Here is a 14,853-nt window from a genome sequence, read left to right on the forward strand (position 1 = left end):
TTTCAGATGTCACAGCTTCTACTTTACACTGGAGCAAAAGAATCACCAGAACGAAACCTACCCATGGCAATTTTTTCCCCTCTATACTCAGAGTTTCCAAAGGAGCATTTGCTTCCATCTAAACTGGCCTCAAGTCCCTGGATGTTGCTGACTGGTGCTCACAGAATTATTCTCTCACGCTCTGGAGTTTCTTTGGCTATCAAGGCATTTTGAGTTGTCCCAGGCTTCCAGATGAATTATGAGAAATTGGCAGAGGGAGCGGTGGTATCAAAACCAGAGAAGCCGAAAGTATTGATGCCACGCCAAGTTCAAATGGAAATAGTCATTCTCCTTTTAGGCCAATGAAAACTTAGGTTTATGTGAAGCATTTAGAGGAAGGTTTCCTTCACTGTATCATCCAACAAATATTTACTGAGTGCAAACCCTGGGTGCAGCATGTACCCACTAAGAATCTCCTCCACTGCAAGGAAGACCACATGGAACTAAGTGAGCTGGAAAAGTAAGTGGTCTCTATTTCAAAGGTAAAGGCAAAACTAATCAAAGACATTTTGGAATTTTCCTATTTGTAGGAAGAAACGCAAATAGGTTCCAATCCCAGTTTGTGAGAAAGCTTATCCCCATGCTGTGCTGCAAACTTGTGGGAAGATACAGTGATGGCTGCTGACAGATGAACCATGATTTCAGGTGTGGGGTTATTGAAGAGGAAAAAATTCAGAGGTACAAGTGAAAAATCCCCTTTGCTTTTTTATTATGTCCGACTCAAGTCAATTTATCCCAACTCATTTTTATGGCAGGCTGTCAATGTCTATTACATACTTTCAGGGTGAATATGGGAAAGGGATGAATCAAAATCCATTGAGGAAAGTGGGCTGTCTTCTGAGGACTTTCTTTGAGCTAATCTTTGTGGAGTTCAATCAGAACCATAGATGCCTTTCCTGGGATTTTCAACCTCTCTGCTCCCTGAAACATACCACAGTTACCCAATAGCAGAGGGATTTGCAGCTCAATCCAAAGAAGGTAAACACCCCAGAGTCAGCTTGCAAACTAGAGCAAGTCACTTCATAACTCTTTGCCTTTACAGGAACAGATGTAGTCCTATTTCTTTATTTTTCTGGTTAACACTTGCTCAAAGCCCCACCTGCCATACTGGAAAGAAATCAGATAAATCTGTCTACATTCCCCACTACAAATTTTCCAGAACCCTAAGGACTTACACAGTCTTAAGGGAGGACACTGATGTCCACTCAGTGGAATGAATGGATGAAATGATGGGCTCTGTGACCAGACTTCCTGGGTTTGAATGCCAACTCTGCCATTTACTAGCTTTATGATCTTGGACAAGTTGTTTAGCCTCTCTGTACCTCTTTTTCCTCCATGGTGCGATGTATAGTAATAACACGTTTTCACTGAGTCACTGTGAGGATTAAATGAGTTAATCTATGCATCTTAGTGTGCTTGGGCTTCTATAACAAAATACCCTGGACCGTGTGGCTTAAACAGACATTTATTTCTCACAGCTCTGGAGGCTGGGAAGTCCAAGATCAAGGCACCAGCAGATTCAGTATATGGGGAGACCCCTCTTCTTGGTTTGCACACAGCCTCCTAGTTCCTATGTCATCATGTGGTGGAGAGATGGAGAGCTCTGGTCTCTCTTCCTCTTCTTAAAAGGACACTAATCCCATCGTGGGGGCTCTGCCCTCATGACCTCATCTAAATCTAATTACCTCTCAAATGCCCTACCTCCTAATTCCATCAGAGATACCAAGAGATAATAAATGTTCGTTGTTTTCAGACACTAATTTGGGGAGTAATTTGTTAACCAGCAATAAGTAATTCATACATAGGTTGTTAAAGTCCTCTGGGGGCAGTTGAGTGCCAGGTTCATACCAGGATGTTCCTATGTGGGCTTTTGTCTAGTTGATGCTCAGCTATTTTTCCAAGGTTAGAAGCACCATGACAGTGTGTTTGGTTCGGAGGAGCTCCCAGGATCAGCCCCACTGAAGAAACCAATCCTTTCATATGGAACCTTCAGTTCTTATCCTGAATCCTCTTCTTGAGCTTGCACTCCACTTTTCTCAATGAAATTGTATTTCAGGGACCTCACTGTCCTTCCCTGTAACTGGGACTTGGTTGAGGTCACGTTGGTTTAACACATTAGAACTCCTTAAGTTCAAGTGTTGAGAAACCTGGGTGGTTTTTGTTCTTTCTCTTCCATATTCACAGGTGATGACATCCAAAAATGAGTCATAAAAACTTATGCTGACATCCCAGAGTTTAAACAATGCACTCAGGTTGATAATCCTTCAAAAGATAGTGTGTCTTTTCCATTTGCCCTACTGGTTGTATGTTTCTTTTTCTTGATTTTTGGCTTCTTTTGGATTTACTATATTATTCCATTTATTTCTTCTCTTAGTTTGGAATTTATGCACTTTTTAACTCTTATTTTAGTACTTACCCTAGAAATTCAAGGATGTACACTTGAACTATCAAAGTCTAATTTTAATCGATCATTTTACCCTTCTCTGAAACAATAAAGGACCTAAGAACACTTGGCTTTCTTTTAATCCTCTCTTGACTTTTATGTTATTGTTCCCATTTAATTCAATCATAGATATAATATCCAAACAAGACGTTATCACTGTTGTGATAACATCGGTGCTCATTTTGGTTTACCTTTATATTTATCAGTTTTGTTGTTCTTCCTTGTTTTCTGCATCTTGAGCCTTCCGTGTGGGATTACTTTTTTTCTGCCTTAAGACCTTTAGGATTTCATTTACTATAATCTTTTGGAGGCAAATTACCTCATTTTTGTTTACCTGAAAATATCTTTAGTTCAGCTTGGTCCTTGGAGGTATTGAAGTTGAATTCTAGGTTGGCAGTTATTTTCTTTCAGTATTTTGAAGGTTTTTTTGTTCTACTGTGTTCTGATTCCTGTGAGGTAGACTATATCCGGTCATTCTTTTGAAGGTAGTCTGTTGTTTTAACTCTGACTGCTTTTAAGATTTTCTCTTTAGCTTTAGTTTCCTGAAATTTTACTATGATGCATCTAAGTTTCAGTTCTTTTTTATTTATTCCACTTGGAACTTATTGGGCTTCTTTTTTTTAAATTTATTTATTTTCTTTATTTATTTTTGGCTGCATTTGGTCTTTGTTGCTGTGCATGGGCTTTCTCTAGTTGCGGTGAACAGGGGCTACTCTTTGTTCTGGTGCACAGGCTTCTCATTGCAGTGGCTTCTCTTGTTGCAGAGCACAGGCTCTAGGCAGGCGAGCTTCAGTAGTTGTGACAGGGGGCTCTGTAGTTGTGGCTCGTGGGCTCTAGAGCACAGACTCAGTAGTTGTGGCACACGGGCTTAGTTGCTCCGTGGCATGTGGGATCTTCCTGGAACAGGGCTTGAACCTGTGTCCCCTGCATTGGCAGGCGGATTCTTAACCACTGTGCCACCAGGGAAGCCCCTTATTGGGCTTCTTAAGTCTGTAGATTGATCTCTATCATTGGTTTGGAAAAATTCTTAGTCATTATTCTTTCAATTTTTCTTTTTCTCCTTGTGGGACTTTAATCAACTATATATTAGAATTTGTTACTGAATTTCCCACACCACTTATCTGCTCTTTTTTAAATTTCATCATTTTATCACTCTGTGCTTTTTTCTTGATATAATTTTTGACCTATATGTTATTTACTAATTCTCTTTTTTCAATTGTGTGTAACTTGTTGTAAAACATATTTAGTTAAATTAGTAAATTTCTAGAGTAACTACTAACATAATAGCAAAACAGTGCCTAAATTCCAAAATAATTAAATTCTTACTTTTGATTATTATATTTCTCAGTTCTAGAATTTGGGGTTTTTTTTTCAATCACAAGATATTACTGTTATGTTCTAGTACAAAAAGCAATAGGACAGAGTTGTTCAGGAGGGTTTAGGACCAGGAAAACTTCAGGAGAGATGAGAGGACGTTTGGACGCTTGTGCAAGTTCTGACATTTGAGGAGGGAAGTCCTAAGAGGCCAGTTAAAGCAGGAAAGAGGAGGAAGATGAGGTTCAGAACCACCGTCTCAGAGAGCCATCTACAGTAGGACTACTGAGCATTGTCAATGGATGCTGAGCCTAGGACTGATTTACTCTTTCCTATATTATATGCTGCCTGTTGGGTGTCACAGGCACTAAATGAACTAGAGAGTAGGAAAAATCCCATTGCTGAAACTAATCCCTAATTGAGAAAAGGAAACTAAACTTCCTTACCAAAAGACTACATAGGCTGATGAAAGTTTTGTGGTAAAGAAAAGTCATAATAAAAGTAATGTTTTAGTATTTCTCTTTCTCTCTGAGTGCAGTATTTTGCATTTTTCAACAATTTCACTTTTGGTAACTTTCATTATAAAAATGAATGCATTAAAAAAGAAAGGAAGGAAGGACAGATGGATATTCATACTGTGAATCTAAAACGAGAAATGAGAATTGAATTTACAATTTTCAACTCTATAAATATGAACTGTGTAACCAATTTTCTTTTATAAGTTTAGGCATTTTGTAATTTTATACCCTGCCTAAATGCTTGCAGGGTCTTCCTGCTAAAATAAAGAACACACAACTAATTCATATCATTTCTTCTATTCATTGTCAACATAACTCAGAGATGTATACATTAAAAGAAAAAGCAGAATTACTACGTTAGAGAAATGCCAATATAGCTCAATTAATGTATCTCTTGGGAGTAAAGCATTTTTGGAGGAAATCCGCTTTGTTAAAAATGACACTGAAACTTCACTTCACTCTGGTAGAATCTCAGCAATAAGAAGTAGAGAAATTTGAGTGCCGTTAGGAAGAAGGGTCTGTGCTAACGTCTCATTGCTGAATTGTTGGTGGGGGCAGCATCTGAGCTGGGATGGGGCATAGAGATGGTGTTACTTTCTGAAGCTCCTGTGATTCTATAGCAGCAGCAGCAGGGACAACTGTGGTGATTGTGCCTGAGGCCACAGCAGATGCCCCAGAAGAAGTGGAGTTGGTGGCTCTGGAGTGGCAGCCATGTTGGCTTAGTTACATGTCATGTGTGGGCAGGATAGAACCTAGGAATCAGGATGTACTTGTAGAATGGTATCTGGGAGTGAGAAACCAAAAGTTTCTTCTTTGGCTTCTGTCACCAACCAATTATGTAGCCTTGGGTAACTTGCCAGCCATTTGAGGTAGCAATTTCCATATCTCTAAGTGAGGGTGTTGGAATAAATGTTCTCTAATACCTTTCACGGTTCTAAAAGTCTCTGATATTATCGATGTATTCTCAAGCCTTATATTGTTCCTACTGCTGCAAAGCTTAAACTTCTTATAGTAAAAAAAAATTTAAGCATAATGAGAAGTAGAAAAAAATGCTATAATAATCCTCTAAAAATTCCTCAGTTACATTCAATAATTATTAACATTTTTGCTTTATCTATTTTTGCTTAATTTTTTAAAATTTGGATACCTTGACATTCACCCCTAAACAATAAAGACATTTGCTTACATAGTCACAATACTATCATCACAACTAATAAAATTAATAACAATTCTTTGACATTGCTTAATACTCAGCCTTTAGTCAGATTTCCCCAAATGTGCCCAAAATACTTTCTACCTTTGGTTTGTTTGAACCAATTAGGGTCCACACATTTCATTAGGTTGTTATGCTTTAAAATTCCCTTTTAATACCAAGCGATCTCCTCCACCTTTTTTGTGTGACATTAACTTGTTGAAGAAAACAAAATGTTTAAAGGCAAATAAGCTGTTAGCCTGCATTCTCTCCAGTAGTAGAGGTGCAATATTATGCTGCCTTCGGTTGGATTGTAAGCACCATTTAACTCAAAGTCCCCTCTCCGATAACCCCGTTCTCAGTAAGAAACAAAACAGAAAAAAACTGACGTCTTTGGCTCAGACAGCTGTGACTCAAAGTAACCAGCTCCTGTCCCCAGGCCCTGGAGTCACAATTCTTCAGGGAGTCAGACTGGGGTGCAAGGTCCGTGGCTGATAACTGCAAAAGGAGACAGAAAGAAAATGTTTTCCTTGCTGAATGGGGAGAAATTTAATGGAGGACATTAAACCTGCAATATCATTTAAATTAGTTTCTACTTTATTAGATACAAGCTTAGAGTTTCTTTAATCCTAGGGGAATTTTAAAAACAGTCAGCTATCTTTTTCCATTACAAAAGCCATAATTTTTAATATGCTTCTTAAGGATATTTTAACCAAGTACTATAATGTTTTTGATTTTATTGAACATGATGAAGACGAGATTTTGGGAAGACTTTAAACTTTGATCAAACAATTTGGACTGAGGTTGTTCATTAGACAAGAGTCTCATTAGTGGCATCTTATAACAATGCTATTTGCAATACAGACTGTTACTCCCATATTTTGATATTTGCTATCAATTGAACATTTAAATCTTTTCTTTTTTGTTTATATATCAATTTATTGGAGAAATTTTCACTTAGGTTAATACATCTGTATTTGAAAGAAATGGAACACCAGAAATTGTCTTCCCATTTCTCAAAGTTCCTGATAAGACCCAGTGGACCCATTGTTAATCCTGCCTGCAGCTCAGTTCTCTGGAGATATTAATTTTGTCATATGTAGAATAAACAGAAGAGTTTTTCTTTCTTCTTCTTTATTTTTTTCATCAATTCAAAATGAACATTTAAATCTTTAATGCTAGCTATACATGTCTGCTTACCTTTTTCTTTGTTTTTCTGCCTACAGTTTGTATATCCTTTCTTTTTCCCACTAGTTGTACCCTGGTTATGATTTCATCATCCAAACAGCTGACCTCCCAGATTTGTGGTTACCAGAAACAGAGGTAAGAACAATTTTAAAATTCAGTTATGACTTAAAAAACTTGATGAAAATAGCTAAGCATAAACAGTAATTAATGTTAGTCATGGTCATTTATCTTCATTTAAAAAGTAACATAGACACATTATATAAAATTAATAACAAGTATAGAAGAAAAAAGGACCATCAATAATCTGATCATCTAAAATCTTTGCTGTTAAAATGGTAACATATTTTGTTCCATTTTGAGTTTATTTTGGTATATGATGTGAGAAAGTAATCCAGTTTTATTCTTTTACATGTAGCTGCCCAATTTTCCCAACACTATTTATTGATGAAGTTTTCTTTTCCTCATATATTTTTGCCCCTTTTGCCAAGATTAATAAGTGTGGGTTCATTTCTGTGTTCTCTATTGTGTTCCATTGATCTGTGCATCTGGTTTTGTGCCAGTAACATGTTGTTTTGATGACTGCAGATTTGCATTATAGTTTGAAATCAGGAGCATGATACCTCCAGCTTTGTTCTTCTTTCTCAAGATTGTTTTGGCTATTTGGGGTCATTTGTTGTTCCATACAAATTTTAGAATTACTCGTTGTAGTTTTGTGAAAAATGCCATTGGTGTTTTGATAGGAATTGCATCGAATCTGTAGATTGCATTGGGGATTATGGTTATTTTAACAATAATAATTCTTCCAACCTACGAGCATGGTATATATTTCCATTTATTTGTGTCATCTTCAATTTCTTTTATCAATGTCTTACAGTTTTTAGAGTACAGCCTTTCATCTCTTTGGTTAAATTCATTCCTACATATTTTATTCTTTTTGATTCAGTGGTAAATGAGATTTTTTTCTTCATTTCTGTTCTGATAGTTTGTTACTAGTGTATAGAAATGCAACAGATTTCTCTCTTTTTTTTTTTCAAATTCATCACAGGCTAAGACTTTAGAACTTTAAAAACTTCACCGGTATCTTCATCTTTAGCTCCTTGACCAGTGAAATAAAAACTTGGATCACTATTATTCAGTTGGTAAGCATTTGTGACCCTATCAGATGAAGAATAATGTTCCATGTTTTTTTAAGAAACTACAGTTACACAAGGTTTACATTCACAGTAAAACTAGACATGTGTTTTCAAACACATTTAAGCAAATTATACAAGCAACTAACTAGATCTCATGGCTGATTAACTAATTCAGCTTCTGTATAATGAAGAAATTTAAGTAGAAGGGAGCTGCTTTGGAGAGGAGCCCTCTGTGCTCTGAAGGAAGGCTCTGTCTGCCCTTCTGTGCAGATCAGGGTCTTCAAGTTCCACCTCTTCTATTCTTTATTAACTACTCAACATTCCTGAAACCTGCTCCCTGTGTCTGAGCTCATCTTGGATGCTAACCTGTTAGAGTCTTATTTCATTTTCTCCCATTATCCCTATGGTGTCTTTCTTGTACTCATCCATTTAAAAAAAAATAAGAGGTTTAACGTTTTTAGAGCAGCTTTATGTTTACAGAAAAATGGAGCAGAGAGTCCCCATACACCCCCTCCTCATCCACTACCCAGTCTCCCCTATTATTAACATTCTGCATTAGTCTATTTGTTACAACTAAGGACCAACTTGGGTGTAGTTTACATTAGTGTTCACTCCTGGTGTTGTGCATCCTATGGGCTTTGAGAAGTGTATAACAACGTGTATCTATTCTGTTACAGAATAATACAGAATAGTTTCACTGCCCTAAGAATTCCCTGTGTTTCATGTATTCATACTTCCCTCCCCCCGCAACCCCTGGCAACTACTGATCTTTTTCCTGTCTCCATTGTTTTGCCTTTTCCGTGTAGGGAGAATCCTACGGCATGCAGGCTTACACATCCATCATTTGTTACTAGTTTCACCCTAACTGCCTACTCACCCCCAGCCAACTCCACCCATTCTCTCTTCTTACTGGGCTAGCCCCTTGCCAGTTCTGGTCTTTTATGTTCTTCAGATGTATTGCATGCCCATCAGAAATGTGGTCCATCTTGACATAGCCCTCAACTGACTCTGCACAGGGAATGGATGTACAATTATTAATGTTTATCAGCCACTGATTGCAGATTGCCTAGGGAGTATTGGCTTAAAGATGACCTTGAAGGTGATCCAATTGTTTGGTGATTCCAGTGAATTTAAGTGTCTGACTTGGTTTGTTATTTCAGTGATCTATTCTGTCACTGGGTTTTAGACATTATGCCAGCTGAAAGGGGCGGTGTTGATCTTCAGCTAACTCAGATTAGTCTGAAGTCTCCTATGCTTCATTGTTCATCTCCAACAATAATATTTAATTGCTTTTCATAATGAAAATAATCAGCTGTTAAGGTGGGAATCAATTCTATTTGCAATCATTGTTGAAAAGGAGTCTTATGGCATCTACTCTTTTGAAATAGGATATGCACACCAGTAGGTGCATATTCGTGATGATCTATTTTGAGGAAATGTTTTGGTTAAAGGTTTCTATTGTTTTGATGTCAACAAAAAGAGTTACTACTACTACTATGAGCTGAGCCACTATGGAATGGTTCCTGGGAAATCAGTGAAAGATGAACACATGGATTACTGAGAGAGGGCAAACATGCAGGAAGAATCAACTCTGATGGTGGTGGAGGGCATTAAGTGCTGAAGTTGGACACACAGGACAAACATGAAATATAAGAAACTGAGAACAAAGATTACACAGTTTCTTTTAAATACCCCTGTTTCTGATAATAACTGTGGATTTCAGAAGATGACATTTGTTCCTTTTGTTGTGAAATCTTTGATGGCTTAAATAGCTTTCTGTTTACTGTCCGTTTAGGAGGAAGGTCCATGTTTGCTCAAGATTAGCTTGTATAGTTAGGATTTCATGATTTTGTGTGTGTGCTTTGTCTAAGACTGGATGATTTCACCTCTTCCTCAATCTTTCAGTCTAGAGGAAGGGAGACAGGAGTGCTCAGCTTTTCTCTGGTTTACCTCTTAGCAGTTCCCTTCTGGCATACCTCCATCCCCTCTTCAACGTCAGTCACCGTACAGCCTGACCCAGGCATCTCAGCAGGGACCTTCCCTGTGTTGAATCCCTAGAGGACCAGTCCCCTGATGCTTGCCATGATGTGTACTGTCTACATGGCTCCAGCTCACAAGAATGTCCAAATATGCTGGAAGAATGGAAATGTTTCATTCAGCTCTTCAATATTACACTGGATATTGAATATTGGAAGTAATACATCACCATCTCCCTCCACATGACCCCACCGCCTGTCAGTACTAATCCTCACTGCTTTGCATCCTAGGATTTTAATGAAGTTTTGCTAGATTCTCTTCCCTTACTTTCTGGGCAGAGAGCATGGTAGTAGATGATTCTTTCTTTTAATCCTATCCTATCTCACTATATCTGAATGATTTCTTCAATGTTTCTGGCATCTATCTATCTATCTATCTCTCTATCATCTACATGTATGTATGTATATACAATCTTTCCTTGAACTGCAGCACTGGAGGTCCTTCCATAATCTTTATCATCATTTCAGTAGGAATTGGGGAAAAGTAATTTGATGTTTGTACACATGTCATCATCTTGCCTGGTCTCCACATTGCTTCTGAATGCTCTCTGTTGAGTCTTGAATGTATCTCTAACTAGACCGCAGAGCAAGCCTTAGGTTTTGTTGCATTTTCAACACCATAACCAGAGCTTTGCATATCATTTACATTTTATAAACTGTGGGTGAATTGGATTGAATTCTAATGCAGTCTCCCCCACTTTCTTACCTACCTCCAACTCAGGATTTAAATATCAATATTTTTGCTGGCCAGGGATTCTTCTAAAATAAGACTTGAGTCTCCAGTTTTCTTTTTCAGTTTTAGGAATAAGAAGGTAATTCAAACACCAGATAAGAGAAATTTTCTGTAAGTAATTTAATAAAATAATTGGGTTAATATGCCTGAGTCTATATCATTATAAGTGAAATCCATGCTTCATTGCTTTCACACTGAGTGAATTACCCAGGGAAGCTGAGAGACTGAATTGGAAAACAGCAGCTTGTCTTTTCCTGACTGTTCCTGCCTCCACCTTCATATTCAGCTTGTGCTCAGAGAACAAGACAACAGGAGAAGATGGTTGGAATCTCTTCTGAAATGTTCATGTAGATATGGTTCTGATGGCTGTTATAAGTGTCAAGTTTAAGCCACTGAAGTGGTCGAGTGAATCACCTGTGAAGGCTATGTCTGAGAACGTGAGCCGACTAAAGATATTAATTATAACCCACTTCCCAGTTTATTCCTTATTCCTCTCTAAGTGACTGACACAACCACCTGGTGATGCAGATTAGCAGCTTGACTCCTGTTTTACAAGAGGCAGTAACTGAGGAGGGAGGGCAGTGTCTTAGTCAGCTCACTGCTATAACAAAATACTCTAGACTGGGTAGCTTGAATGACAGAAATCTATTTTCTCACAGTCCTGGAGGCTGGAGGCTGGGAAGTTTATAATCAAGGTGCTGGCAGGGTTTGGTTCTTGGTGCGGTCTCTCCTCCTGGTTTACAGATGGCCGCCTTCTCACTGTGTCCACACAAGGCCTTTCCCCAGTGTGTGCGGGGAAAAGAGCAAGAGAGTAAGCTCTCTGCTGTTTCTTCTTATAAGGGCACTAATTCTGTTAGAGCACCCTATGACCTCATTTAACCTGAATTACTTCTTTATGGGTCCTATCTCCAATTAAAGTCACATTGGGGGTTAGGGCTTCAACATATGAATTTGGAGAGACACAATTTAGTCCATAGCAGGTAGGCTCGGGGACATGGGTATATGTGGAGAGATTTGGACCAGGGATCAGAAAGCACATTGTCTTAGTTTCAGTTGTACAACAAAGTGATTCAGTTATACATATACATGTATCTATTCTTTTTCAGATTCTTTTCCCAATTAGGTCGTTACTCCAATATAAAATAAAAAGTTTTTAAAAAAGGATTATATAAAGATTTAAAAGAAAAAACATAAAGTTACTGTGAATTTAAAAAAAAAACCCATTATCTCCCCTGTTGCTATGTGAATTCAGCAAGTCATTTCACATTTCAAATCTTAATTATGTCATCTGAGGGAATTGCATCAGAAAAATCACAAGGCTTCTGTGCACTTGACCCTCCAAGGTTTTATGGGTCACACTAGCAGCAGACATGTCCCAGCCTGTCCAGTCGGGTCAGTGCACCAGCCATTGCTCCTTTGTCCATGGACATCACTACGTGCAGAAGGACCTTGTGTTAACAGACAGTCAAATGAGATCTCTCCAGTCCTTCAGAATATCTCAGATTCATCCATCCATTCAATTACTCTATACTGTTTTTTGTTTTGTTTTGTTTTGTTTCCTGCTTTGTTCCAGGCGCCATTTTAGTTTCTGGAGTTGTCCCTCCTCTGATGAAGCTTACATTCTACTGGGTGTGCTTGGATAAAAGGGACAATAAACAAACAAGCAAATACATGGTGTGTCAGATGGTGACAGGTGTTATGGGGAAAAATAAGACAGGGCAAGGGGGTAGGCTGTCCTGGAGGGGTGGAGGACCAGAAGGTTGTTATTTTCTATTAGAGGGTCAGGAAAGGGCTTTGTGCAGGTGTGCGGAGAATGTGAGCCAGTTAAGCATGTGTGAGGGAAGAGAGCTCCAGGTGGGCAGCACAGTAAGTGCCTGGAAAAGAAGGCGCAAGGGGGAGAGAGGAAAAGAAAAAATATCAGAAAAGTGGTGGGGACCAGGTTACACAGGGCCCTGAATCTCCCCCTTTTGTTGAGTTTCCACAAACCTCAAGTAGTTGCTTTTTCTTGTTTCACAGAGTTTACACTATTATATGTGGGAGACTGGTTTGTCAGGAGCTCATTCCTCTCCACCGGAAACAGAGCTCTCCGGATTTATACATCTTAAATGTAAATCGAATCATGTTAGTCAGTTGGTTAAAACACTTAAAAATTTTTTTTCTCCATTTTATTATTTAAAAAAACGAAACTTCGGGCTTCCCTGGTGACGCAGTGGTTGAGAATCTGTCTGCCAGTTCAGGGGACACGGGTTCGAGCCCTGGTCTGGGAAGATCCCACATGCCGCGGAGCAACTGGGCCCATGAGCCACAACTACTGAGTCTGTACATCTGGAGCCCGTGCTCCACAACAGGAGAGGCCGTGACAGTGAGAGTCCTGCTCACCTCAATGAAGAGTGGCCCCTGCTCGCCGCAACCAGAGAAAGCCCTCGCACAGAAACGAAGACCCAACACAGCCAAATAAATAAATAAAAATAAAAGGAATTTATAAAAAAATTTAAAAAAATAAAAACACAAAACTTCTCACCATATCCCTTTCTTACCATCCTAACCTCATGTTGGCTACTTCCCTCCCCCATGCCTTCCTAAGCTCCAGTCACACTGGCCTCCTTTCAATTCCATGAATCCTTCAAGTTATCTTCCTTCGGGGCTATTGATGCAAAATGTTTCCCCGGCAGGTCCTCACTTTTTACCCTGCAAGTCTCAGCTCAAATATCCTCTTCTCAGGTAGACTGAAAGTGACACTTTCATAGTACTCATAACAATTTGTAATTATTTAATTGATTGCTTTTTCCCTTTTTTTTTTTTTCTTTTATACTCTAAACTTCATGAGAGCAGAGACCACTTGCTAGCATTGTATCTAAGGGTCTGGAACATGACAGGTACTCAAAATATTTGCTGAATGAGTAACTGAGGACTATATGAGTTCCGTATTTGATAGTATTGCCTAAAGAAAACTCTGATTTTCTGTGGGTTTGGGGCTAAACTGGATGAGTGAAGGCATTCTCAGTCCTCATCTTTCTTTACTTATCAGCAGCATGTGACTCAATTGAACTTGCCTCTTCTAGATTAAAAAAAATCCAATTAAAATATAATTTTAATAATAGTCCTATTATAGATAAAATCTGCCTTTTCTCATCAATGATCTGTACTATTTGACTTTATATTAACTACATAAAAAGCATAATTTGTTGCAAGTATAATTTGTTGACAAATTAGGAGTGACTAACTTGTTTTGGTGTGGGAATGAAATGTGTATTAATATGCATATTAAAATGTAAATATTAATCACTTCATTAAAAGTGGGCAAAAAGCTGTCTTCTTGATCATGAATTAAAAAAATAACTTTTTAATTTCTATGTTTCTACATGATGAGACAAGAGTAGATTTTAGGCTGCTGTGTCCAATCTATTTCTTTCCTTCCCTCCTCCCTCCCTCCCTCCCTCCCTTCCTTCCTTCCTTCCTTCCTCTTCCATTGTTAAATTAAAATATAGTTGACTCAGAGTATTATGTTACTTTTGGGTGTACTGCATAGTGATTCGACATTTGCATAGATTAGGAAATGATCGGGAGGATAAATCTAGTAAGCATCTGTTCCCATACAAAGTTATTACAATATATCAACCACATTCTTTATGTTGTATGCTACCTCCCTGTGACTTATGTATTATATAACCAGAGGTTTGTGCCTCTTATTCCCCTTCCTAGTTCACCCACCTCAACCCTTTCCCTTCTGGAAACCACCTGTTTGTACTCTGTCTTTATGAATCTGTTTTCCTTTTGTGTTGTTTTCTTGTATGTCTTGTTTTTTAGATTCCACATAGTGAGATCATGTGGTATTTGTCTTTCTCTGTCTGACTTATTTCACTTAGCATATATCCTCTAGATCTATCAATGTTGCCACAAATGGAAAGATTTCATTTTTTTAAGGCTGAGTAATATTCCTTTGTTTATACACCACATCTTCTTCATTGCTTTGCTTTTTGATGGACACATGTTGCCCCCGTAGCTTGGTTATTGTAAGTGAACGTTGGAGTACACATATCTTTCAAATTAGTGTTTTCGCTTTCTTCAGATAACACCTAGGAGTGAAATTGCTGGGTCACATGGCAGTTTTATTGTTAATTTTTTGAGGAACCTCCATACTATTTTCATAGTGGTGGCCCCAATTTACATTCACACTGCAGAAGGGTTCCCTTTTCTCTACAATCTCTTGCTCCTTGGGGAGAACCTCAGCAATTGTAATTATCCTCCCATTTGTGG

The sequence above is a fragment of the Mesoplodon mirus genome (genome assembly GCF_964341445.2).
Source record: "Mesoplodon mirus genome assembly, chromosome: 1".
NCBI classification, from domain to species: Eukaryota; Metazoa; Chordata; class Mammalia; order Artiodactyla; family Ziphiidae; genus Mesoplodon; species Mesoplodon mirus.